The sequence below is a fragment of the Tympanuchus pallidicinctus genome, unplaced genomic scaffold, assembly GCF_026119805.1.
Source record: "Tympanuchus pallidicinctus isolate F22 unplaced genomic scaffold, pur_lepc_1.0 scaffold8, whole genome shotgun sequence".
Taxonomy (NCBI): Eukaryota; Metazoa; Chordata; class Aves; order Galliformes; family Phasianidae; genus Tympanuchus; species Tympanuchus pallidicinctus.
In genome coordinates this window covers 11,821,123-11,845,971 of record NW_026294802.1, presented here as the reverse complement: position 1 = coordinate 11,845,971, position 24,849 = coordinate 11,821,123, and the positions used below count along the sequence as shown (strand labels likewise).

Sequence of the window (24,849 nt, the reverse complement as noted above, 5' to 3'; positions counted from 1 at the left end):
GGGACACATGAGTCACTTGTGATGATATATTCAGAGATATGTTCTGATATGCATCTAAAAACTAAGATTGTGCGTTAGTTAATTGATTGAGATTTATATCTATATGAGAATAACAAATATTTTGAGAATTTCAGTAAAATCGTCATTTCATTAATTTGTCTTAAGCATCTTTCTCCACTTACCCATCATTCTCATGTGTCTCTCCAACCATGCTTCAGGCTCCCCACTGTATATATGTTGCATATCATTTCTGTGTATCTGATTTGTAAATCTGATTGGTCTACAAAGTCATGGTAGAGAAGGATGAGGAAGAAAAATTGATAATGTACGTGTAAAGCAAAAACTGAATACATCCCATCCAGATTTAATCGTGTTAACTCCCGTCTTGGAGAACCAAATGCCTTTGCGGACAACCTTAATTTCTAGGTAAAAAGGCCATGCCACATGACAGGCCAGTTGTCAGCTATCCTGTGTAGGAGGTTGGGTGAATTAGCAACTATCCCAGAGGGAGCGCATTTTGTTTTGCAGAGGAATGCTGTCTGAGGCAGTAGGAGGATAACTTTCTGTAGGATAGATGAAAAGAGCTCAAGTGGTCAGCAAGGCTGTAAAAAATGTTAAAAGGGTTGGTTTTGTTTCCTCAGCGTTGGAAAGATACATACTTTCATATCTAATGGTGAAAGGTATTTGTCTCCAGTCTTAAACTGTAGACCTGATGTTCTGCTCTTCCTGGCTGATAAACCTTGAAAAGCTGGCACTGTAAGGCACTGTGCTGAATTCAGTGGTTCTTAACATACCTGTAACTAGAAATCCACTCTGGTATTTCCTCTCTTGCTTGGATCAACAACCATTCTGTGTTTCCTTAGGGCCTTATGTTGCTGTAGCCTCCTTATTGCACCTCTTGCCACTGACAGACATGCTAGGCCTCCTGAGACTTCTCGGCTGTACTCAGAGACACTTGGGTTAACTTCAGAAGTCTGAATATTTCTGCTTGCAACTGTTTAGCTTTGAACGTAGAGTAACTAATTATTGAGTGTCGTCTTATTAGTGTTTTTCTGTTATGTAGCAGCCTGACTGTAACTGGAGTTGCTCAAAAACTTGGTGCACCGAGAGTTGTGACTAATTAGATCAGCTCCTGTAGTAGCCAGGCACTGCTTACCATTTAATGGCAGTGTGTTTCAGTTTTCATATTTTGACCTTTGATGATTCAAGACCTGAAGAAGGAACTTTGAGGCTCAAAGATCTCTTTCTACAGCTCTTTTTCTATGAAACTCAGTTGTTCATAGGTGGTTTTTTGTTTGTTTGTTTGTTTTGTTTTTTGCTTTTGTTTAATCACCTAAACCCATTCCTTTATCCCAGCCTAAAGCAACTACTGTAGCTGTGGTAGAAGACAGGTGCATCATTGTGTATTGGTTCTTGCATGTTTATTTCTTACACTTTTTTACTTGGTGGGAGAAGAAAATGCATGTTAGGAAGCTTATTTCCCAGCTTTATTGACATGTCCTGTTCTCTCCTATTTTATGCAGCAACTATACTCTTCCCTTCTCCATCATTCCCAAGGGAAAGTTTGTGGTTGAGTAATTACGCCTGTGAGCGTATGCTAGTAGGGCAGCTCCATCCATGTTTTTTAGTACCCTCACCTTTGAAGAAGTAAAATAGCAGCATTCCTGTCTCCTGAGAATGTGTCCTGGAGAATGCACATTATTTCTGTGTTACCAGAATGCTGCAATATGCTCAGGAGCTCCCTTGGTAAGATAGTTGCAGTCTGATTCTCCCATTGTAACTCTTAATTATTTTTGTTTTTGGATAGAATGGGAAAGAGGAAAATTTTTTAGCTTGTTCACTGTTAACAAACAAAAGAAAAACACAGTGTGAGGAGGGATAAAGATGAGTAGGGAAATGAATATGTGTGCAGCTAGGGCTTTCTTAAAAAGTTGGAGAAATGGGCAAAATCTAAATTTTATCTTATGCCTGGACGATTTTCTATTCGGGAAAAGTGTACTTAGATTGAAACTGATTGCACAAAACTACATGGTTCTGGATAACAAGGTGCAAAAATAATTGGCTGAGCTATATAAGGTCCTCTTTACTTAACTAGGTCTTTGGTTATAATAATATGGCAAGATTTGCTTGGCACATTCATTCTATCATGGATTTCTGGGGTAACCTTTCATTTCCCTATTACATTATGATTTTTATTTTAACCTTGGGAGAAGTAGCAATCTCTAGAAAGTTGTGCTGCTTGAATAGCTGCAAAACTAAATGGTACAGAGCTAGTAAAGGAGACTGTTATGCAGAACAGTGACATAGCTTAGCTATATCTTCCAATGAGAAGCAGAATTATGTTGGGAAAAAAAATTGCGGACAAGAAAAGGACTTGTCAGCGCTCATAAAATGGTAATCAACATATTCAGTGAAGTGGGATGTAAACCACTGCAGGATGTGCCCATAGCACTTCACTTTGCATTTGATAATTTGCAAAACGGAGCTTACTTATCATCAATTCTGTCATACTGCATTTAGCAGGAGAGAGAAATTTGACTTTCTCTTATGGATTGAGTTTCCCTGCCAGATACCATATCTAGGAGTCCTACTTTACTTTCAGGGGGATTTTCTGATATGCTCTTAATTTTTTTGAAACCACACAGTCAATTACTACTATTGCTGTTTATTAGATCTGCTGTTTGTGCTTTTAATGAGGACAGTCAGTATAGCTCATTTCATCCACATCTAGCACATTATCCAAATTCTTTTATAGTGGAGATTGATTTTTAACAAAAAAAAAAAGCCAGTCAGGGATTTCTTGTTGCTGTCAGTTTATCTGGTAATATGTTGTGATATTTAAGTTTATGCTGTACTAGTTTATGAAGTCCCTAATCGTTAGATTTGTAAATGCTACTGAATCTCTTATAGCATTAGCAGTAATGGATGAGCTAATGAGGAAAGGAGAACATTGCTCTCTGTTTTTGCTTTTCCATACATTTTTTCAGGAAAACAAGATTTGTTCTTCATTGTTTGTTCTTGGGTGACAGTTTTTAAAATATTTGTTATGTAAGTCTTAATAAAAAACATACTTGTTTTCCACAGTCAAAAAGAAGAGTAGAAAGCTCTGTGTATTTTCATTTTTTCTATGGGTAACCAGGACATGGCAGATGTTGGCATTAAGTTAATGCTTGTTGAGATCTGTTTATATATATATATATAAAAAAGACTAAAAATCATGGAAAAATTGAAAATGTATTTTTCTCATGGTCTGTAAGCTTTCACTGATCTTTAGCTTGTTTCTGTATAATGAAGGTCTTCATATTTCATATTTGCTATGGAGTAGCATTTCATCGTCTGAGTAGTTTGCATGAGATGACATGAATTTCTAAGTAAAAAATAGGTATATAATAATTGGGGTTAAAAGCAGTTTTCTCTCGTTCCATGAAGTATAAGTACAGGCCAGTCCAAATGTAGTCAGTAGCCTGATACAGAACTGGGTTTAAGAGCATAGTTTCACCTTCTTTAACAGTACAGTTGCTGCAGAAACTAGCTAAATTATCTGATCTGTAGGTTGTACACCAGGAAATTAAGTACAGAAGTGAACTTTTCAGCATACACTGGATAGTGAAATCTGAGTAAAGGAGTGAAAAAATCCAAAGGATGAGAAAGAAAAACACCATTAGGGTGAACATCCAGTATAGCTTAACCTGTTATGTTGTTAAATGCTCTGAATAATAGGCAGGATATTAGTTTTTAAGATTCTGTTTTCAACACCAGTAGGCAGGCAAGGGAATACATGTGATATACTCAAAAGAGAAGTTTCTGCCTCGTTGGTGGGTCTGTTTTTATGTGGCTTAGAGCAGTTTGATCCAACTTGCAGCTCATGGGCCAGACTTGGACTGTATGATGCTTCCCTTCATCCTTCTACATCTTCTTCAGGGATGATGGATAGCAGCTCTTCAGCACTTGAAAGCCAAACATCTCTCTTCATATGTGGGCTTCACTAGGAGACAGATGTGCTGCCACAGCAGCACTGTATAAGAAGGTGCTGAAATAGTTACTGCAGATTGGGAAGAGGTGGCTTGGCAAAGCTGTGCGTGCTTAGCGTGCTGCAGGCCTTTTTCTTCGAGCTGTACTGCAGCTTCCTCATTTTGAATAATTCTCAAATCTATTTAAAATAAAGGAAGTTGCTGTCTTGCCTGTTGTGTTGTTGTTTTTAGAACAATTTTGATGAAAGCTCATAGGATATTTTGCATTGTTTTTAACCTGGATCACTAAATGTAGAATATGTTAGCAGTGTTGTATTCCTCATTGACAGTACTCCTCCCTGGACAGATAATGTGAATAGGAAACTTAAGCCTGTACACAGTACATCCTGTCTTCCTGGTTACCTTCTTTGAACTGCTTCAAATTAGTTCACATGTTGCTGGGGTGTCTGCTACAGGGTATTTGGATGACAGTGTGAAAGAAATAAGATTTTTCCGTACTGGTACTTTCTAAACTGTGAAAGATATTTTGGGAGCACAGAAGAAAGTTGTTACACTGATTTTTATATAGAATTTCTCCCGTGTTGTGGGATCCTCTGAGTAATTATCTTGATAAATAGGGCACCGTTTTTCTTTATTTGCCAGCTGTAGAGGTCTGAAGACTATACGATTAGCGTATAAAGCTATTATGTAAATCTTCTTTGGCCCAGTTTATGTTAATGCTCTACTTATGGCATGCCTGGTGGGGTGAAGATGCATGTTTGCTCCTTAGTCAAGTAGTGTGTTGCTCTTGTGTTGCTAGAATAGGCAAGCTGGTCAAGTGGGTTTGTAAATACTTAAGTAATCATTTTAGTTTGTCATGTACACGATACAAATGACTCATTCCTTCTGTGTTTCTAGCACTGACATGAGACGGTTCTGAAAATAGCACGTATTCAGAAATAGGACACCTCCCACCCCCATTAGCTATGAAATCAAGGTAATGTAGCTATTTGATTTTAAAACAAAAAGCAAGAGGATATTTCAGCCCTCAGAGCAATTCGGGATTGCATTCTGAGATAAGCAATCAAATTTATATCCCTTTCCTTGGACTGTAGGCCAAATTACTAGCCTTCATCTAGGAGGTAAAGGAAAAATAAAGAAATAAGGATGGCTAAGGCACAGTGCCAAGAAGACTGATAGTAGATGGGAGAGGGCTTTTTTCTTCATTTCTGAAAAAGTTTCAAGGTCTTGCAATATAATCTGAGAGTTTCTGAAAGGGGAAAAATAAGATTGAAAGAAGTCTGGAGGGCAGTATAGCTGATAGCAGGTGAGTTTGAAAGTTATTCTGTTCTGGTGTTTTGTTGTTTTGTTTTGTTTGTTTGTTTTTTGTATAGAATACTCATGTTGTGAGTAAGAATTCCTCGATTACAAGGCTGAGAATGCGTGAGAGTTGTATCTTACACTTTGTCATGGAAATTCTGAATTCTTACTGTGCTCACAATCTGGAGACAGGGAGAGAAATAAGAAAGAATCCAGTACAAGAAAGAAACTGAGAGGGGAAGAATAAAAGGCAAATAGGAGACCCATACCTGGGTTGGAATTAAGCCAAGCAGTAGTACAGGCTGAGGGTAGGTGGGGTAGGGGTAGGAAGTTGCTTTGCAGAATGAGACTTGCAGGGTGCAATTTGAAAAGATCAGTCGACTATTTGGTCTTGAAGCAAAGTTGGCCAGTAGTGTATTGGGGTGTATTAGCAAGACTGCAGCCAGCAGGTTGAAGTAAATGACTACTCCCCTCTGTTTGATGCCTGTGAGTCCACGTGTACAGTACGGTACCAAGTTTTGGGCGCTCTAGCACAAGAAAGCTGTACTTACACAGTGGAAGGCCAGCAAGTGGCTAGGAGGGAGAAGGATAACTTTCATGTTAATTTAGAGGATTTTTTTATATAAACAGGTAAATATGCATATTAAGACAGCTTGTGACAACTACCTTGTTGACTGTCTATGTACCCAGATTCTCTAAAAGTATTTGTATGATAGCTTTTTCCTTTTTCATTTGTGGGTGAAATACCTCATACTGACTACATTTTTTGCATAGGAAAATAATGTGTATTTTGACTTTCTCAGCAGCTGGAACAAAGTAAATACCTGCATTGTGCTAGCTTGGTCATATGTCACAGCACCGAATTAACCTGTTCAGTTTGCAACTTGCAGAAGCAACAGCTGCTTTCTGAATCACTGAAGTTTGTGTTACTATTTTCCTCTTGTCTTCATTGTTGTGACAAAAATGAACAAAACCTGTTACAAGCCAGTGATGTAAAGATATAGTTTCATTAGGAAAATGTGCAGCAAATTTAAAAGCTGCACAGCTACTTAGCTGACCTTCTTAGTTGCCTCTTCACGCATTTTTTACAAAGTTTCCACAGTCCAGTTTTCAGGTTGAAGAGTGTGCTGGTTTCACAAGTTCTTAAACTTTTCTTTTTTAGGATTAGTTCAGTGATTCCCACTGGTAATTGAGCTTGTTCCTATTTATAGAATATCCTTCAAGACACAGTCAGTGCTCAAGTTTGTCACCAATACTGAAGAGCAGATCTCTTTTTAAAGAAAGTCAAAGCACATAGTGCAGTTCTGTAACTCATAATGAGAGGATGAAAAAGGGAAAATAAAAACACCATGCAAAAGTGATTGGGTGGTGAGTAAAGGTAATCTGCATCTGGCCTGAAACTAAATGCTCTGCTGTTGTTTTCAGTAAAGATGATAATGTAGTGTGTGTAAGGAAGGCAGAATAGCTCTTGGGAAGGGGTATATATAGAAGTGAAAATTACCATTTCTGAGGTGGAAACAAACTTCCAAGAGCTTAATGCTTTGAAACTGAACAGACCTGATAATCCCTAGTTTCGAATATAGAAGTAACCAGCACGCTGTAAATTCACCTGTTAGAACTTTTTTTTGAATATACCAAATTTGAGATTGTTTTATATGGTTGTATGTGTCCCTGTAAAAATGAAGCAGAAACATCGGGTCAAGTGAAAACCTGTTGGTCTGATCTCTTTAGAGCAAAATTTAAAGGAAGGTATTCTTAGTGGAATGGAGGTAGACAGCAAATGAGAAGGTAAACTCATCATGCTTTTCAAAGGGAGATTGTACTACACAAACCTACTATCTAACATCTACAATTATTTTTTATTAAAGATAAAGGTCTGATTTTTCTCGATTCCAGTAAAACATCTAATGTACTGTTATATGGGATATTGCTGGGCAAGATAAAACAAAATAGAATTTAAAATAAGAAATGTGATCTGGGCAAGAAATCAGCTGCACTGGGTCAGTAAGGAAGTCTGAAGATAATGATGGATAGCAAGGAGAACACTGATGGAGTACCTCAACTATCAGATTTGAAAATGTTTTTAATGGTTAATTGGCACCAAAAATAAAAAAAAAAAAGTTGATGGTAACATGAAGCACTGGGGTACTATATAGTAGCACTGGATAGCAGATGAAGGTACACAGTATGAAACAAGAGATTGTACCCGTAAAATGTAATTGTAATATTCTTTTGTATGTAGGAAATGTTACTACTAGAAAATGACCAAGGAATGAAAAGACCTGGGTATGACTCAATTGCAAGATGATTATGGACTGACTGTGATATATTCCTAAAGGAGTACTAGCATGATATAAAAAAAAAAAACATTGGGAAGGGTACATTTGCAAAATAGGGAAATACTGAACCCATTATTTATCTGTAGTGTAAATATTTGTATATGATGCTATTAATCTATAACTGTAAATAACCTTTTCTAAAAAAGGGGAATATGATTTGGAAAAGAGTTGTTACTTTGGCTTGCCTGGTTACTGCAGTAGAGGCAGAAGAATGGCATGCTTCTCTCCGTGCGTGTGTTGTGGAGACGATTGGCACAGCGCAGAGAGAAGCGCTTACACACGTAGAAGGAAATACATCACCACCTTTGAGATCCGAAACATATTGCCTCAAATACTTTATTGGACTGCTATGAGATAGAAATATTGGATCTTTACCATCAAATGAACACATTATTTTTTGGAAGACTCAAGATAATTTTCTTCAGTTATGAAGATGGTTGCTTTGTGTTGCTCCTTGGTGAATTGTTGTGTTTTCCTAGAATGAGCAACGATTGCTGCTCTTAGACAATAGGAAGTTTCTCATCCTCTTACTGAAGAAATACCTTTACATCTCTATCTGGCTAGTGTTGTATCTTTGTAAAAAAGATATTAAGAGCTTTATGTGGAAAGCTGGGTTATTAAATTTGATCTGATTAGGCCCATTTTTGTAAGGGAAATGTCATTGTCTGAGAAGGTATGAGGGAGTCTGTTTTAAAACCTAAGCTGTAAGTAGAACCGGAAAAGTTCTTGAATTCCTGCTTCCTGTTTTAATTTTGCATTCATTCAGGGAAGTGAGAACACTAGATTCCACTTTCATAATGATATTCCTTATCTAGTTGCTTTTCAGACTGCTGTCTAATACTTCATAGATCTTCAGTTTTATATCAGCAAAGAACTGTCATAATTCTAACTAAATTTCTCCCTCTTTTTCAAACGGTTCAGATTTCAATCTCTTTGTATGTCAAAGCACTATTTCTTTTGCTAAACCACAGTGCTCAATAACACACTGAGCATGAAATCTAAATGTAAAACAGGTTGTGTCATAAACAGCTGAACTAATGAGGACTGATTTTCTATTGAAATGTATCCTGTTCTCTTAATTTACCTAACTATGTAACTTCTTAGATGTTTCTCCTATCACCTACTTACTTGTCTGGAGAATTAGCAGACAGAGTGGCTGCTACAAGCTTATTCACATGCTAAACTCTTGGATAAAGATTGAGGTGTAATTACCATACTTCACTGGGAGCACTGGCTTAATTCCTCTTCCTCTACTTGGTTTTTGATTTCCTCTAAACGTGCAAGAATTTCGTCTATGGAAACTGCTGATGTTCTGTCAAATTTAGATGAAATTAGCTAGAAGTTACAAATGATAAAAACTTAGAGAGACAAACATTCCTTTTCATGGGAAATAAAGCTAAGACCTTTAGAGGAAGGAGATCTGTGGTCTCTTCAGTTCTCAACTGTACTTAATAGAAATGGTGAAATCCTTTATGTTTCTTCATCACAAATAATTTATAAAATACAGCTCTGAAAAATCTCATGAGGGGAAAAAAGGTGATGTAGAAAGCTGTGTGTTGCAGGAGAGATGAGTTCTGATTATGTCTTTCCATCTCGATCTGCTTAAAAGTGGAGCTTTCCTTTTGTCTGTGCTAGATATTTGCAGACAAAAATAAATCATTTCTTTGGAGACAGTCAGGTATCCAGCAATATGATTATTTTAATCTTATTGCAGATGATAGAAGTAAAGGCCAGACCAACTTGTTGATATTCCTAGACAACTGGAAAAAAAAAAAAAAAAAAAAAAAAAAAAAAAAACAGAAAAGCAAAACTGTGGAAATTTATGATGTGCTTGATTTTTCCTCAGTTTGATTTAAATAGAGTCTGAATGTTTTGTTACTCATATTGTTAATATATAAAACTAGTTTGATTGATTCCACTGGATCTACTATGTGTTTGAAGAAAAGTATGGTAAGAGTCAGGTAATATATTAAGATTCTAGTCTACTGAATCTCAACTGGCCGATACACCATTCCCTCAGGTAATTGGGTGACAAAATTGGATGGAAGAGGACAAATTTTGAGATAATTGGGCTCAAAAGGTTTGCTTTCTCTTCCCCTCTCCCCCCAAAATGTATAAGCTGTTGATGTTCTCATAAAAGTACTTACGATACATAGAATATGCAATGTTATCTCCTGTTCCTAAAAATACACTGAGTATTTATAATGTCAGATCATTTATTGACATAAAGGTGAATATAGTGGAGTTAAACAGGTTTTATTTAGCATGAATGCAACCTGTACATATACAGAATATGAGATGCATTTTGTATCATCTATGTGATTAAAAGAAGGATCAGAGAGAACATTGGTTTGTTACTTGATGAGAACGGTCACCTTGCAAACAGGGACAGATAGAGACTTTTAATGCCTTCTTTGCTTCTGTCTTCAACACTGATAAGGGTTCTGGGATCCCAGATAACCTGAGTTGAAGGGTTGTGAGTACAGTAACAATCAATTCCCAGCCAACCCCAAAACTTGTGTGGGATTTGCTGCCCCACCTGGATATGTATAATTCTGTGGGGGACTGATGGGATTCATTTCAGGAGAGTCAAGAGAGTTGGCTGTTGTCATTGCAAGACCTCTCTCAATTATTTTTTAACAGTCTTGGGAATCTGAAGAGGTCCCAGTTGATTGGAAGCTGGCAAGCATTGTTCCAGTTTTCAAGGGCAAGAAAGAAGGCCTTGGTGATTGCGGGCCTGTCAGTCTCACTTCAGTGCCTGGTAAAATTATAGGAAAAATTATGCTGGGATTTATTGAAAAACACCTGAAGGATAGACAGTACAGTTAGTGGTCACAGCCAATGCAAGCTCATGAGGGGAAGGTTCTGTTTAACTTGATTGATTTCCTTTTATGATGAGTTCACCCGTCTAGTTGACTAAGGGAAGTCAGTCGATGTTACCTTTTAGAATGTCAGTAAAGCTTTCAGTACTGTTTTTCACTGCATCTTTCTGGTCAAAATATCCAGCATTCTGCTAAACAAAAACATACCGTGATGGATAAGCAATTGTCTGATAGGTGAGGCCCGAAGGGGTATTGTAAATCTGAAAAAAACAAAACAAAACAAAACAAAAACCTTGAAAACCAAATACAAGTTTTGGAGCAAAATTGAGAGTAAAATGCTGTTTTCAGAACTGCAGTTTTCATGAATGATGATTATTACTCCTTTTTCCTTGAAATCAATAGCAAATGTATAATTTGTTTCAACCAGAGGAAAGCTAGGCTGGTACTGAGCATTTCTGGATACCTCACTGTTATGTTTTCATAAGAAATATTAGAGTGAAAATGTAAGGTTTTCACATAATGACAAAACAAACCCTCTCTTGATATTTTGGGAAGCTGTCCAAATACAGTAAAGGTTACTTGGATAGCTTTAACTTTGCCAGTGTATTGCTGCCAGGTTCTTACATCCAGTGTCGCTGACCTTGTTTTGGATAGTAATTCTCCTATGAATGGGTTTACAAAGCCTCAGATGAATTGTTTGCAGTAAAGCAGACTTCTCAAGTGGGAAAAGTTACTGTAGTTTTTGTGAGCAGTATGAAAGAATTCGTACAAAATGAGTATTAGTGATACACACATCTTTTTCCAGTGGTTTTCACTGCTTGCTTCTCGGTGCTTAATCCGTGAGAATCCTGTGACTGAAGCCTCTTGGACCCAAGGGGGCTGTGTCTCTGGAAATGTTATGAAATATTTAATCTGCATACCTGGAGAAACATATGTAGACTACAGAGGTACAGTGCAAAACCATTGCCAATATGATCTTGTTACAATCATAGGATATTATTTTTTGGACTGACAACAGAACTTTCAACAGAAGCAGACAAGCTCCCCCCTCTAGGGACATGCTTAAGGTATTCCTCACTGTTGGTGGTTCTTGATTTTGAGCGATACGAGAATGGGTGAAATATAGATTCAGTAAAATTTGTTGAAAGTTGTTCCAACAGATGCAGAAGTTATTAAGGGGGAACAAAGAATGACTGCACAAGCTTTGCTTCTTTCGGAAAACTAATTAAAATGCAGGTGAAGTTCAGTTTTAACAAGGTTGCTGTGTATATTTCGCTTGTGGCATGTTTCTCTCTAAAATGGATGAGAACATTGTAATGCTTTCCTAGGAATGTTATTCTGGTTCTGTTTTCTATGTTATGATCTGGAAATATTTTGTCTGTTTAATTGTTGGACTTATTCCACAACAATTCTTATTTTTATTCTTTTTTTTCTCCAAATATTCAGTTAAATTCTTTATCATATATTTATAAATAGCTAAAATTGGCTTCATTTGTGCTAGTTCATCTTTTATTGTCTGTGTGGACTGGAATGTGTGTTGAGCTTGTAAACCCTTTGGGTTACAAAGAGACCTAATGGTTTATGCATCCAGACTTTTTCTTTTTAATCATGACACTCATTTGGAATGAATATTTAAAAATAAGCACCATATATGGTCTGATGCCAGAGGCAAGCTCATGCTCGCATTTTAATGTGAGAGGTGATTAATGCAAAAATTATATGTATGTAATTGTATATACGAAGTATTTTGCTTCTTGTTAATATTGATGCTTCTTCCTTTGTGCTCTTAAACTGGTTAGAATTCTTATCTACTGATAGGCTAGAAGCATAATGAGAAAATCCAGTGTTTATGAAATTACTTTGCCTCTGAAATTGTCAACAAAGAGCTGTTCTCTCACTAGGCCATGCATATCAATTTTCTTGTGAAGCAGTGGAATTTTTTAGATTTTTGTACATCTATTCTGTTTTTTAGAATGTTAAGTACTTCTTTTGTGAAATATGAGATTCTAAGTAGGCATTGATTGTTCCACTTTGATTAAATGTAAATAATATTATTGGATTTCCCAGAAATTTTGGATTGCGTAGGCACATGATTATAATTCAGTAAAGATCAAACAAACACAAATAGCCCATTGGATTTCCTTTCTTCTTTTAAAAAAAAAAAAAAAAAAAGTGATAGGAATATGGATTTCAGCCTCATGACTCCTACACTGGGAACTATGCTATTGACTGGAGTGGATTTTACCCCTTTCATTTATAATGCTATTGCTAGAAAAACATGGAAAGAAAGATTGCGATCTAAGTAACAGCCCTTTTGGTCTCCACTTAAGCCTTAATGTTTGTCATAAGTACAGAGGGTTGGGCATGGATTTGGGGGGAATAACAGAACCATAGAATTGCTCAGCTTGGAAAAGACCCTAGCGATGATCAACTCCAACCACAACCTAACCGTACTACTCTGACTCTACTACACAGACATTCGTCTATGCCCTTCAATACTGCAACCTTCAGCAGCATATCAGAGGACTCCATTTGTTGGTATGTGTGTGTTAGCTTTGCCAAACTGTAGTAGTGATTTTTGACTTAGTAAAACCCAAGCTACTATGGTAGCAATTGATAATTGCTGTAATGAGCTATTTGTAGGAAGCATCGTAATGCTGATAGGTTAGAAATCCTGTTACTGGAAGGCAGCTGGGATGATCATCTGCCTGGTCTCCACATATGGTAAACCTTCTCTGGTTGCCCCAAAATAACTCCTGGACAGCTGCTGCTCTTTCAGCTGTTGCTGTGACTGATACAGAAGACACTGGAATTTTAGGGAGCCTCACTCTAACCTGTAGCACCAAGTACCCTCTGCTTGATCTGAGGCCATTTTGTGTCAGTGCTGGCTGTGTATGGTCCTGTCCCATGTGTGACTGCTGAGTTAAGATTAAATTTTCTTTTCTTTAAAAATCATTGATACTGTGCATTTTGTTTGATCTGCTCTTTTCACAACGAACTGCAGCAGTTACTCTTACAGGAGGGCTGATCTGAAAGTAATGCCTCCTAATTTATTATATTGGCCCATGACATCAGAGGTGGATATTGATGGTATGACAGTAGAGCTTGAACCTTCCCACCAGTATCCCATTACACTTTGTTGTAGTGTGACAAAATGATGTCTGACATGGAAATGTATGTGAAGCATAGGGAGTGGTATTGAATTCCTCCGTGTAGAAAAAATAGCACCTATTGGTGTTCATTGATGCTTGCTGAACATTTATGGAGGCTAACCAGTGGGTGTGAGAACAGTGAGGTGATGGTGGTGCATTTCAGGAGTGGTCACAGTGTCAGTGAGTAACCTTCACTAGTACAGATGTTTTTTATGGGTGCAGGCTCTTGTTCAACAGTGATAAAAATGTATAGCTAATGGTGGTGACTGTTGTAAAACAGAGTTCTGTAGCTGAGAATTTGTGCTATCAGAAAGTGCTATTGTGTGCTTTCCTTTAGTTTCCATGGAAATAAATAAGAGGCATTACTTTTGGAGCACACCCATGTAGGTCGATTCTTGTGGCAGCTTATCAACAGTTACAACCCATGATCTATATTTAATCAATTTGACCTTGAACAGTGCACGATACTTTTTTCTGTACTCTTGAAGACTGATACAAACACATCTTCTGAACTCGGCGGGTAATACACACTGCTCAAGAAGTTGCTTTTCAGTACTGGAATTGATGAGAGACAGGGTAGAAATTGAAGTCAAATTCTGGTATATGCTGCTATTCCAGAATTCTGAAAGACAGACTCAGCTCGCTGTCTTCTAACGCTGGAGATATTTGGGTGGGTGTACCTGCTCTTATCTCCCATTCAAGAATTGACAAATTTGTTAACAGCAGAGAGAAAAACAGTGTAATTTTTATGGAGCTTATAAAATGCAGTTTTCAATACGTACTATGAAACAAGAATGCTTCAGTTTTTTGCATAAATGGTAATGTGATTCAGACTTTCCAGCAACATCTTCCCCCCCAGAACATTCCCCGTCATGTGGTTCACCTTTCTTTTTTCTCATTTAACTTGGCTTTACTGCAGCGCTGGCAATTGCTTCAGTGATTTTAAAAGAGGAGAAAAAAAAAAAAAAAAAAAAAAAAGAGAAAACTGTTTCTCTAAGACTGGTCTCAAACTGTAGTTTCATTGTTGGAAGCTGTAGTGGTGTAGAGCCTGATCTGGTGTATTTGCTGGCTTGTTTTGATGATCTATGGGGAGTTCTGCGCTCATCTTCTGTCAGAGCTGATGAAAGGGATGCTTTGACAATAAGTAATGCAGAGCCTTTTATTTTAGTTAGGAGGTGGAGATGACGCGTGCATGTTTTTATTTGCAGTGTTAAGGCCAACTCCCTGAGCTGTGTTGACATTATTTTTGAGGTAGGGACTTCTTCCATTGAAAGTTTGAGCAATAGTTGATTAAAATTATGATGGGAGAGACGCTGAATCAATGTGAAAGTGCAAGATTATGGACTCCATATACAAGATGCATCTTTTATTTAAAATATTGTGCTATTTTTCCACATCAAAGACATCAGAAATACAAATGTCTCCCACTGCTCATAACACTGCTCTTGTTGTTTTCTGTTGTGATATTGTCTACATTTGGCATGCATCCATGATGCAGCAGCACACCTCATAGCTTGCACTTCATGGTTCATGCAGCTTACCACAGAGTATAAGACAAACATAAGGTTTTGCTGTACTCAAAGGGGTTTACATTTCAAATGCTCTCCCATTCCCTTGACTAAGAACAGACAGCTTTACCCATGCCACAAGCACTCTGTTTGATATATCATCTCTCCAAGACGCATTTTGGAAGGGTGCAACCCTTGATGCTGTCAAGGAGAGTTATGGCTACAACATTTATTGCTGTTACTTGTAAGATAGAATGGATGAAGCACAGGAGGTACGCAGTAAAGATGAACAAGAAGTTCTTGTGCTACTCGTGTAGATGCAGTCATTGATTTTTATTAGTGGAAGGGGCTGCCTTAAATATATGGACATAGCGTAGTCAATGGTTATGCTATTTGAAAGCTTCGCTAACAAGTAAAAACAGGAGGAAAAAAGCCAAAAGATCATCTTAAGAGTTGTTCTAAGTGTGGCCATCCGGCAGTTACTGGTCTGAGCTGGAAATGAGCTGAAAGATTGAGCTAAAAAGATTTGCATGTGGTTGCTAGCCCCTCTTATCACAGTGATCTATCTTCAATTGCCACAGAAACAGTATCTATGTTTTGGGATATCTGTGGTGGTGAGTACTGTCTGCTGTTCCACACAAAGGAGCTGGTAACTTCTCCCAGAAACTACCAGCAGCGAAATGCGTCCTCTTCTCAACGCGGAGAGCTCCTGCTGAGGAGAGGGTGGTACTTAACCTTTCTTTTCCTACAATGTAGCAGAGAACTTGAGTAGGTGAAAAACAACTGTCAAGAATTCAGTGGTATGTGCTGCTGTTATTTTAATGTTTTCATTAAACGTGATGGAGCCAGATTTCTGAAAGTATGGATCTTGAAAATTAACCCCATAATATAAAGCAGATAGTAACAGATGTGGAAAAACGTTGTTTCCCATATTTCCAAGATCTAATTATAAGGCTTGTGCCATGACTGCAACACAATTTCAAGGCCACCCTTTGAGGTTGTTGCCATGTGACGATCTTGCATCAGCATCATACAAATGCTGAATGTCACCAGGAACACTGAGAGACAGTATGCAATGGCTTCCTTTTCTTAGGCTGCACAAAACTGAAGATTGATTAAGAAACAGAAGGACTACGTGTGGATAGCTTGCATGCAGATAAATAAATAATAAATAAAAACCACATAAAATAAATAAAAAACATAAAAATAAATAAAAAAAGCATCTTAAATTCATCAAAGCTTACCAACACAAAAAAAATGAGAGATGTTGTCTGTAACAGTGAGGAAGTCAACTATATGCTAGTTGCCAGGGATGTCTCTGGTGATGTGAAGTACGGTTAACCCTTTAGTTCAGTGACTGTGTAAGAGCAGCAAATACACCTGGTTGTTCCAGTGTATTCTTCCACTGTGCAGTGCTCAACTATGCCAATTGCAAGGAGTGCAGCTGGAACGAGATCGTTATGTCTTCGGTCTGTCACTGCTTCTCCATTCCCACAGAGCTGAACTGCCTTTGATAACAAACTTTTATTTGCTGAAACATCATAGAAGGCTGACTGTGCGGAAAGTCATCCTGTCAGTGCTCTAGCTTGTGACAATGCTTGTGTGTCATGTCAGGGTGTTCTGTCTCCTCAGCGTCTGTACCTACATGGGTGTCCTGGGGGAAGGGTACAGCCCCCATCAAAGCTGTTTGGGTATCCTAGTCCTCTGCAGTTCCTTCTCCATTTTCCCTTATTGCTCTGGCTCACTTGTTCTCTTCCGCTGCACCACAGGAGTTATAAAACTCTAAAAATGTTAGAGTATGTTTTTTAAAAAAAATTTTTTAGGGTGTTCCTGACCAAATTATCAGGTGATCATAGAGAATGACAAAAAAAGCTAATTTTTTAAATTGCCTGACTGCTTGCTTTATTTTTTTTTTTCCCAACTTTCATGCTGATTTCTCTGTGATAATTTGAAAAGAAAGTTAGGTTCTTCTGTACTGTTTGACTGCCTACATGCATGATACTGTCCCGTAAATAAATTTTTGGTGCAGAGCTTCCAAAAGAATGAACACAGAAGTCAGAGATAAGCAATATACGCACACAAAGTGATTAGGATAGAGCCTGGGCTTAACAGTTTGTGACCATAGTTTCAATTTATTGCCAGGCATCCTCTGTTATCACACTGAATGCAAATGCTTTGCCTTTCACAGAGCTCTAATTTTCTTGCATTTGCTTTGTCTTCTCAGATAAAATGGTTTTTTAACTGAACCAAACCTGGAACTTCATCAGTTAACTTACACACCCCAGCATTTTCCTAGAGATTCATTGAGTGGTGTGTTAAGTAATGGATAAATAAGATCAATGCAAACATTAAAGATGGAATTCATGTACATACGAAAGAAGCCACAATTGAAAGGGTTTATAAATGGCCACCTATGAGGCACGTTGTGATCTTAGGAAGCTTCATGATCATGCAACTTCAGATTTGGACTACGGTCCATATGCTGTATCCAAGCACCTCAAACATCTTTGGTTTCACCATGTCAGGCCGCTGTCTCAAGTTGTACAGTTAGCAGCCTGTCTGATTTATGTCCTGTGGAAAAGAAGTTTGAATCAGCTTATTAGATTTGGCAAAGGTAACTGTCGTGGGCATTAAGGCATTGCTCCTCTGAGAGGCAGAAGGAGACCCACTCCATGTACAGTGAATGTCCCTTTGCTATATCCAGCAGATTAAAGGACCTAGTTGGAGACATCTGGCACAAGTGGAAAAAGCCAAGCTGCTGTGCCATGAAAATGCCAAGTATGAGCAGAACTTTGGAGAATTAAGTAAAGCTACTTAGTCTTAAGTACTAGATTGATATGCAGATCTGTAAGAGACATAGAAGATGTAAAGATCTCATGTCCAAGTTGACTTAAACTAGTTAATTTGTAAACAGCTGCCCTCAACCCTTAAAAGAGTTAGGACAGTACCATAGGACCATAGGACAGTACCATAATATACTTGAATGTTTCTCCCTCCAAATGTGCTTCCTTCTTCTCCATCCAAAGTCACTGCTACAAAAGAGCTTTCAATTGATCATGGAATCCTGAATTCTACTTTTTGGAAGCTGAGTTTTTCACTAGGATGTCTCACATTAGATGCTCCCAATCATTCAAGAAGCCTTGGCATGGTATGAGCTGTATTTTTCTCTCTTTTGGAATAAAGCAGCAGAGAATATTGAAGGCTACAGAGGAGTACAGTAGTTGGGTTATAATGTATGAGGGAGCATTGTTTCTATTTACAGAAGATTTCTGGAATACTTTCTTAATCACTGTACGACTGTTTTCATGTATGTTAAAAATCTAACTATTATGTGAGATAAAGACAAAACAAACAGGCTGAAGAACCACAAGTAGTATGAATTGGTAAAAATTTAACAAAATAGTATTTGAAATGACTCAGCAAGTGCTATCAGGAGAACTGGAATATAGTCATAGTATAAGAAGCAAACAGAAATTACTTGTATTCATAGGCACTGTTGCTGTGTAATTACCAGAAGGCTGAGTCAAAACTGAGCAAGTCTGTCAGAAATTCAGCATGTGTCAGGAAATATTTCTTAGCTAATAAATAACGTGGCAGAAATCTCCCCTAAAGAAATTACCAGCTCCTTTGCATATCTGAATGATATGTAATGGGAATAAGTGAGCACAGAGTCAGCAATTGTGTGAAGAAAGAAGCCACATTATTCCTTTTATTTTTGGCTGTGCCTGGGGTCAGAAGTTCCTTTGTTCTTTCTTCACCTCTCATTACAGCAAACATAGTCTGCTTCTTTTTTCTCAAGGCTCTTTTTTACTGTCCAACTTTTAGAAAAAATGCAATACAGACAGACATTTTTATTTTATTTCAAAATGTGTCTGTGTTGGCTCATTATTACTATTTTCAGTACTTGCATGTTAATAAGTGTTGCCTTATCCTAAAGTGTGATATTTTCAAAGGAAGAAAGCTCTTTAAAGAGGCAGAGTATTGGAGCTGTAATTTATTGAGTTAAAACTTCAAACAGTAATACTTAATGTGCATGCTGTTAAAGTACTAACCGTGCATCAAGTATTTACAGTGTATGAGGCTACTTATATAATAACGCGCTTTGTTGTTTATTGGTGCTTCCACAATTCTGTATACTACTGCTTTTTCAGATGTGGAACATCAACTCCCTCTGTTTTGCTTTTCCATTTTGAAGGTCTCTGAGGCCATTGTTTGCTTCACAATGTCACTATTCCACCTAACACAGCACAGAGTTCTTCTATTGGCTGTAGGTTTTTACAGCAGCAGTAAGTTAAATAACAGCAATAAGTACATGTGTAATGTTACATTTATAAGCACGATTCCTTTTACGGGAAGTATGAAACTGGAAGGGTGAGCAGAAGTATTTTCAGATTGCTGTAAACCACGAGCTGAACTGTAACAAATCCATGATTGCTTCATGGTTGTCACTCTTCCGTTCACCATGACTGTATGGAATTTCACAGCAACAGCAGGGGTAGGACTTGGATCTGTGTGCATCACAATCTTGGCTTGTTGCCGCTTGAGGAAGGGCTCTGCCTGCATTTAGTATTGATGCACGGGGCTGTACTAGCTCAGAGTGATATGTAGGAAAAGACAATTAATTGCTGTATTAGTACCAGTACTAACAGAAGATCTGGTGGGTTTTATTGGCTTTAGGACATTAAATTGCTTTATCCTTTCCCATTGGTTCATTTTACAGAAGACGGCATGAGAAGACATGCATGACAACGGTGCTGATACTTTAACGACGTATCTTTTTTCCAGTTCATGAACAGATTTCTCTAATTACTGGAATCCTTGCATGTAAGATGCTTAGGGATGTTATCTGATCGTGTGGCATATGTTTTCACATGAGACCATGCAGCGAGTGTGCATTTGTGAATGGGATGATATGGTAAAGCATTGATAAAGCACACTAGCTGATGCCGGTAAGGAGAGTACTAAGTTACTGCTGTGAGTCAAGAATCCTATGACTTTCTCCAGTGCTCTGTTCTAAGGCCAAAAACACACAATTCGTTCAACTAGTGTAAGAAAATATGATGTGGAAGCCCTGTAGAAGGGAAAGACTTCACAAAGGGTTTTTCTTCCTCATTCTCATTCTTTCTGCAGGGAATGCTCTTATATGTGTGTTTAGGAGAAGCAAGACCTGTCCAAATGATTGGGCTATGATTACTTATAGAGACGTGCAGGATAAGAGATGCAGACTATTAAGTTCTCATCGTATCTGCTATTTTTTTTCTTGATTGGTGATCACATGGTGTTTTTGACAGCACTTTTAGTACTCTTTACGAGTTGACAGTGATTGCAATCTTGGCCTCTTCATCCCATTCCTTCTCAGTAAGATAGTAGGCAACATTTCTGATGTCCCTGGTGTCCTTCTGCTTCCTTGTCTGGATATTTTTTGGCTCCAATCCTGTTCTTTATCTTCCTGTCATCTTCTCTTTGTGATTTTTGCATCTTGTTTACCTAAGCTGGACCTTTTGAGAAAAAGCATATAGAAGGGCTGTTACCTTGGGAATTGTTTTATTTGGGAGTCCCATTAATATGTGACTTCTCTTATTCCTTCTTTGAATGTTTATTTTGGTGCTTTCACAACACTTGTGCATTTCCATTCAAAATTCATTCAAACTGTTCTTTGTAGTCCTCTACAGATATGAATGCATTTAAGCGATGCATGGGACAAAGCAACACCTTCTGCCAATGTACAAGCAAGTTCCATTATCCCTTTCAGTTCTGTAGTCCTTGAAAATATGAGATGTGTCATAAAACCTACAGGCATATTCTGTGCCCTCCCTCCTGTTAAGAAAATACCAATTTAATTGAGCAAAGCTTCTAATGAGCAGAAGCGTCTATGTTCCCTTATGATAAGCACAGCACTTGAAATTCGTGTGTCACGTCTTGTATGTTTGTCTTTTATGGCCCCTCATTAATTGGAATCTGCATGAAAAATAAAACCTTTCTGCTTCCTACAAATGCATCACAAAATAAGGAAAAACTAGAAAAAAAGTACTGACTTTGTTTGCTTATTTTGTAGCTAGATCATCTGATAGATGGAGGAAGAATGCATGTGTATTATATACAGTGTAGATAACATATTATTTAGAAAAAAAGTCCTTTTTTTAGGAGGTTGGAGGGTATCTATTTTTTTAAGAGGCATATCAGTGTCAGAAATGAGTGTTGTAATACCTGGCTTGAAATAACAGCTGATCTTCTGAGAGTTGCTCACTCAGTCATCTATGGTGCTGTGATTTTTGTTTCTGTTTTTTTTGGCTTGGGCTGTTTGTTGGGGCTGTGAGCGTTCTGTTTCTTTGATTGGTTAGAGTTAGCTGGTTGATTGTTTTCCTGAAGAAATTTGTCATAATGAACTGAAATAGGCTGAATTGCTGCTTGAAAAAAACACACAACAAAACAAAGGAGGGGGGAAGGGAGTTATTTAAAGTAATTGTTCCTCTCGGTAGAGGATTTTTTTTCTTGTAATGTGTGGCTGATAGTAGATCATGTTCCTTTTCTGTTTACAGAATCTTGTGTATTCTGATTAGCCTTTAATTTTCTAGAGATGAGGTTACAAGAAGTATGTGTTGAGCATACTTTTTTTTTTTTTTTTTTGGCTAAACAATACAGAGATTATTTGAAATGCGTGGAAAAATATTAAAATTAATAAGTAAAAGATGCTTTTAATGCTTCTATGAACATTTTATTCTGTGTACTCTGAGAAAGGGAGCCTCACTGGGTATGGCCTTTCCCTTCTGAGGCCTATTTTTGCATTATAATTTGGGTCATAACTTTTTAGAACCTACATATCTGAAGCTAGTTGCTTATTCTAGCCATATTAATTTTAATTCTCAATTTGACACCCTTTAATTCTTAATTGTGAGACCCTGTTTTACAGAAGTATTAGGAACTTAACAAAATCTTGTGGTTTTGCTGAGTGTTTATAAAAGTGGCTCTATGAAAAGGCAGACTCTCCACATTTGTGTCTTTGCTCTTTTTTCCACAGTCCTGTTTGGGTATTGAAAAGGAAAGGAAGTAGTAACCTTACTGTAGTGTCTTATTTGCAGTACGTCTCTTCAGGCTGAAATCTCCCTTTCTATAACCCTCCACAGAACAAAATCAGGTACCATCATAGGAAGCATGATGTAACTTGCTTAAATCTGTAGTCTCAGAACAGTATGTATCTTCTGTTTGAGACTTCAATTCTCTTTCCTGGGGCCATAATTCCACGTCACAGCGCTGCTGTTTTGACATAAAAATGTGAGACTTTTGACCGAATAAGACTATGTATGTGTGTTTCTATGAGAACTATGTTGTAAAAGTCAGCTCCATAATTCATAAAATTCATAATTCATCTACTTCTCTGTTTGTAAAGTAAAAATGAAACTATACTGCATCCAAATGTGGAATCCTCAGTACAGGAGAGACATGGACCTATTGGAGCGCATCCAGAGGAAGACCACAAAAGTGGTCCTATGGGTGGAATGTCTCCTCTACAAGGAGAGGCTGAGAGAGCTGGGGCTTTTCAGCCTTGAAAAAATAAGGGTACAGGGAGACCTGAGAGCAGCCTGTCAGTATCTAAAGGGGGGGCTGTAAGAAAGAAGGGGACAAACTTTTTAGCGGAGTCTATCTGGATAAGAGAAGGGGGGATGGTTTCAAACTGAAAGAGAGGAGGTTTGGATTGGATAAAAGGAAGAAGTTTTTTGCAGTAAGAGTGGTGAGACACTGGCACAGGTTGCCCAGGGAGGTGGTGGATACACCGTCGCTGGAGACATCCATGGTCAGGAGGGTCGCTGAACACCCTGATCTACCTGTGGGTGGCCCTCTTCATTGCAGGTGTGTTGGACTAGATCACCTTTAAGGGTTCCTTCTAACTCAGAACAATTCCATGATACTATGATGGAAGCATTACATTGTACTAATTCTTCGTGCCCATGAACATGACATTTGTGTCTGTGTGTGTAGTGTGATCAGTGTGAGCTTAAATCAACCCTATTAAATTGGAAGGAAAGAACAAGATTATTATTGTAGTATTGGTTTTTAAATATTGTAAGGATGTGCTTAGTCATTGGAAAGAATATGAGTAGGAGGTAAAATCTACAAAAAATTGTCTTCTTGTTTAATACTGACAAGAAGCGGTCAGATCTAAATGATCTCTAGGTGGAGACTGTAGCCCTAACTGTCTCCCAGCACAGAAGGAACATATTTAATTTGCTTTTTGATGAATTCCATCAAGTGCTGTTTTGCCTGCATTTTCTGTCCTAGAAGAATTTTTAATTTTGTTTGGTTTGCTTTTGGACTACAAGTATGGGTAGTGTTGGAGTTTCCTGTACAGGCTGGACGTTGGCAGGTTAGTTAAAGCAGGAATTTTTTCCTCAGTAGCTCTGTGAACTGTTGGGAAAATTATCATTTCTTTTGAAAATGATCTTTCGTTTTCCAGAGCTGTAATTTAGCACTGAATGTTGGACAAATGACAGGTTATAGGACTGCTGGCTGAAGAGACATCGTTTCTACTTTTTAAAATGTTTGAGAGGATAAAAACACCATGACTCTTTAAGTGTGACACTCAGGAAGTACTATGAAATTTCACCCCGAATAGTCATCCCTTCTAAAAGTTGGATGCAAAAAAGAACCAAACAAACCAAAACCAAAGGAGAACTGAGTGTGTAGTTCTCTGGCATTGAATGCAGGGAGAGGGTCTGATTGTGGCATGAAAGGTAACGGTTCTTTTGCAGAAGAATAACTATTAGTTAGGGTAGAGGATCTGGTCTTAAGCAGGACCTTTTCTTTGTACCTGGCTACTGTATGCTGTTCTGCAGCTGGCAGATGTCTCGTTACTTTTTATTGCCCACTGCTGTCAGAGAATTCACAAGCTTTCCTGGAGGCATCAGGGACGATCGTGCTCTTGTAGTCATCTTGCTAAACAACGCGACATCTGCTGTCTGTCTGCGGCATTGCAGCATTTCAGCGTGGGCTGCTGAAAAATGCGAGCACTCAGTGGAATTACACAGATGACTTTCAAATGGAGCACCCTCTTCTTGGAAACTCATTTGTTTTCTTAAAAGCATTTAAAACTACAACATCAGGACGTATAATTTCACTCTGAGTTGAAATTTTTCTCTGAAGCACTGAAAGATTCAATACATCTAATTCCTTTCATTTCCACCTTTGAGGACATAACTGCTTAGAATTGTAGATCGGAGGGGAAAAACGTTGTGAGTAAATAAGTAATTTTTCTCTACCTCCTTTGCTTACTGTAAGTGCAAAAGCAGAAAAATGCCCCCAAATAAGCTACCTTTATCAGGTACCTAATTAGCTGAGCTCCTGTGCTTCAACATAAGACAGATTATGAATGGGATGATGAAAAAGGAGTGCTTTTACAGCCTAATTTTTAGATGAAGAAAAAACTCACATTTGATCACAGCCGTTGATTTTTCTTGACAGCACCACAGCTTGTGAATTGTTCCTCATTAATACAGCTATCTGAAACCAGGTGTTTTCATTTCACGTTTTGAGTGGTTTTCAGCTTTTTCTGCTGCTTAATGTGGTATAGCTTTGTCCATGTTACCAAATACTGTGACCTAGCAGGAGTGGATCTGTGAAGTAGTTGACTGAGGGTGTGGTACTCAAGCTGTATTAGTTTAAGGATTTTATGCTAGGCTACTTCCAGTCTCGTGCCGGCAACAGAACACCCTTAGCATCCTTTAGCATGTCCTTCTGGGCTGCATCTTCTGCTTTTGTTTCAC

The 24,849-nt window shown here is 37.9% G+C and overlaps 1 protein-coding gene across 3 annotated transcripts in view; it reads left to right on the top strand.

Moving 5' to 3' along the window:
* LARGE1 (LARGE xylosyl- and glucuronyltransferase 1) overlaps positions 1–24,849 on the top strand; it is a 278,243-nt gene that overhangs the window by 38,119 nt on the left and 215,275 nt on the right. Inside the window, exon 1 of one of the 3 annotated variants that reach the window (XM_052667468.1) lies at positions 4,990–5,277. The exons of the other annotated variants lie outside the window; for them this stretch is intronic. The gene's annotated coding sequence lies outside the window, so the exon portion shown is untranslated. Of the gene's footprint in view, positions 1–4,989; positions 5,278–24,849 lie in introns of those variants that run through there. 3 annotated transcript variants of the gene reach the window in all.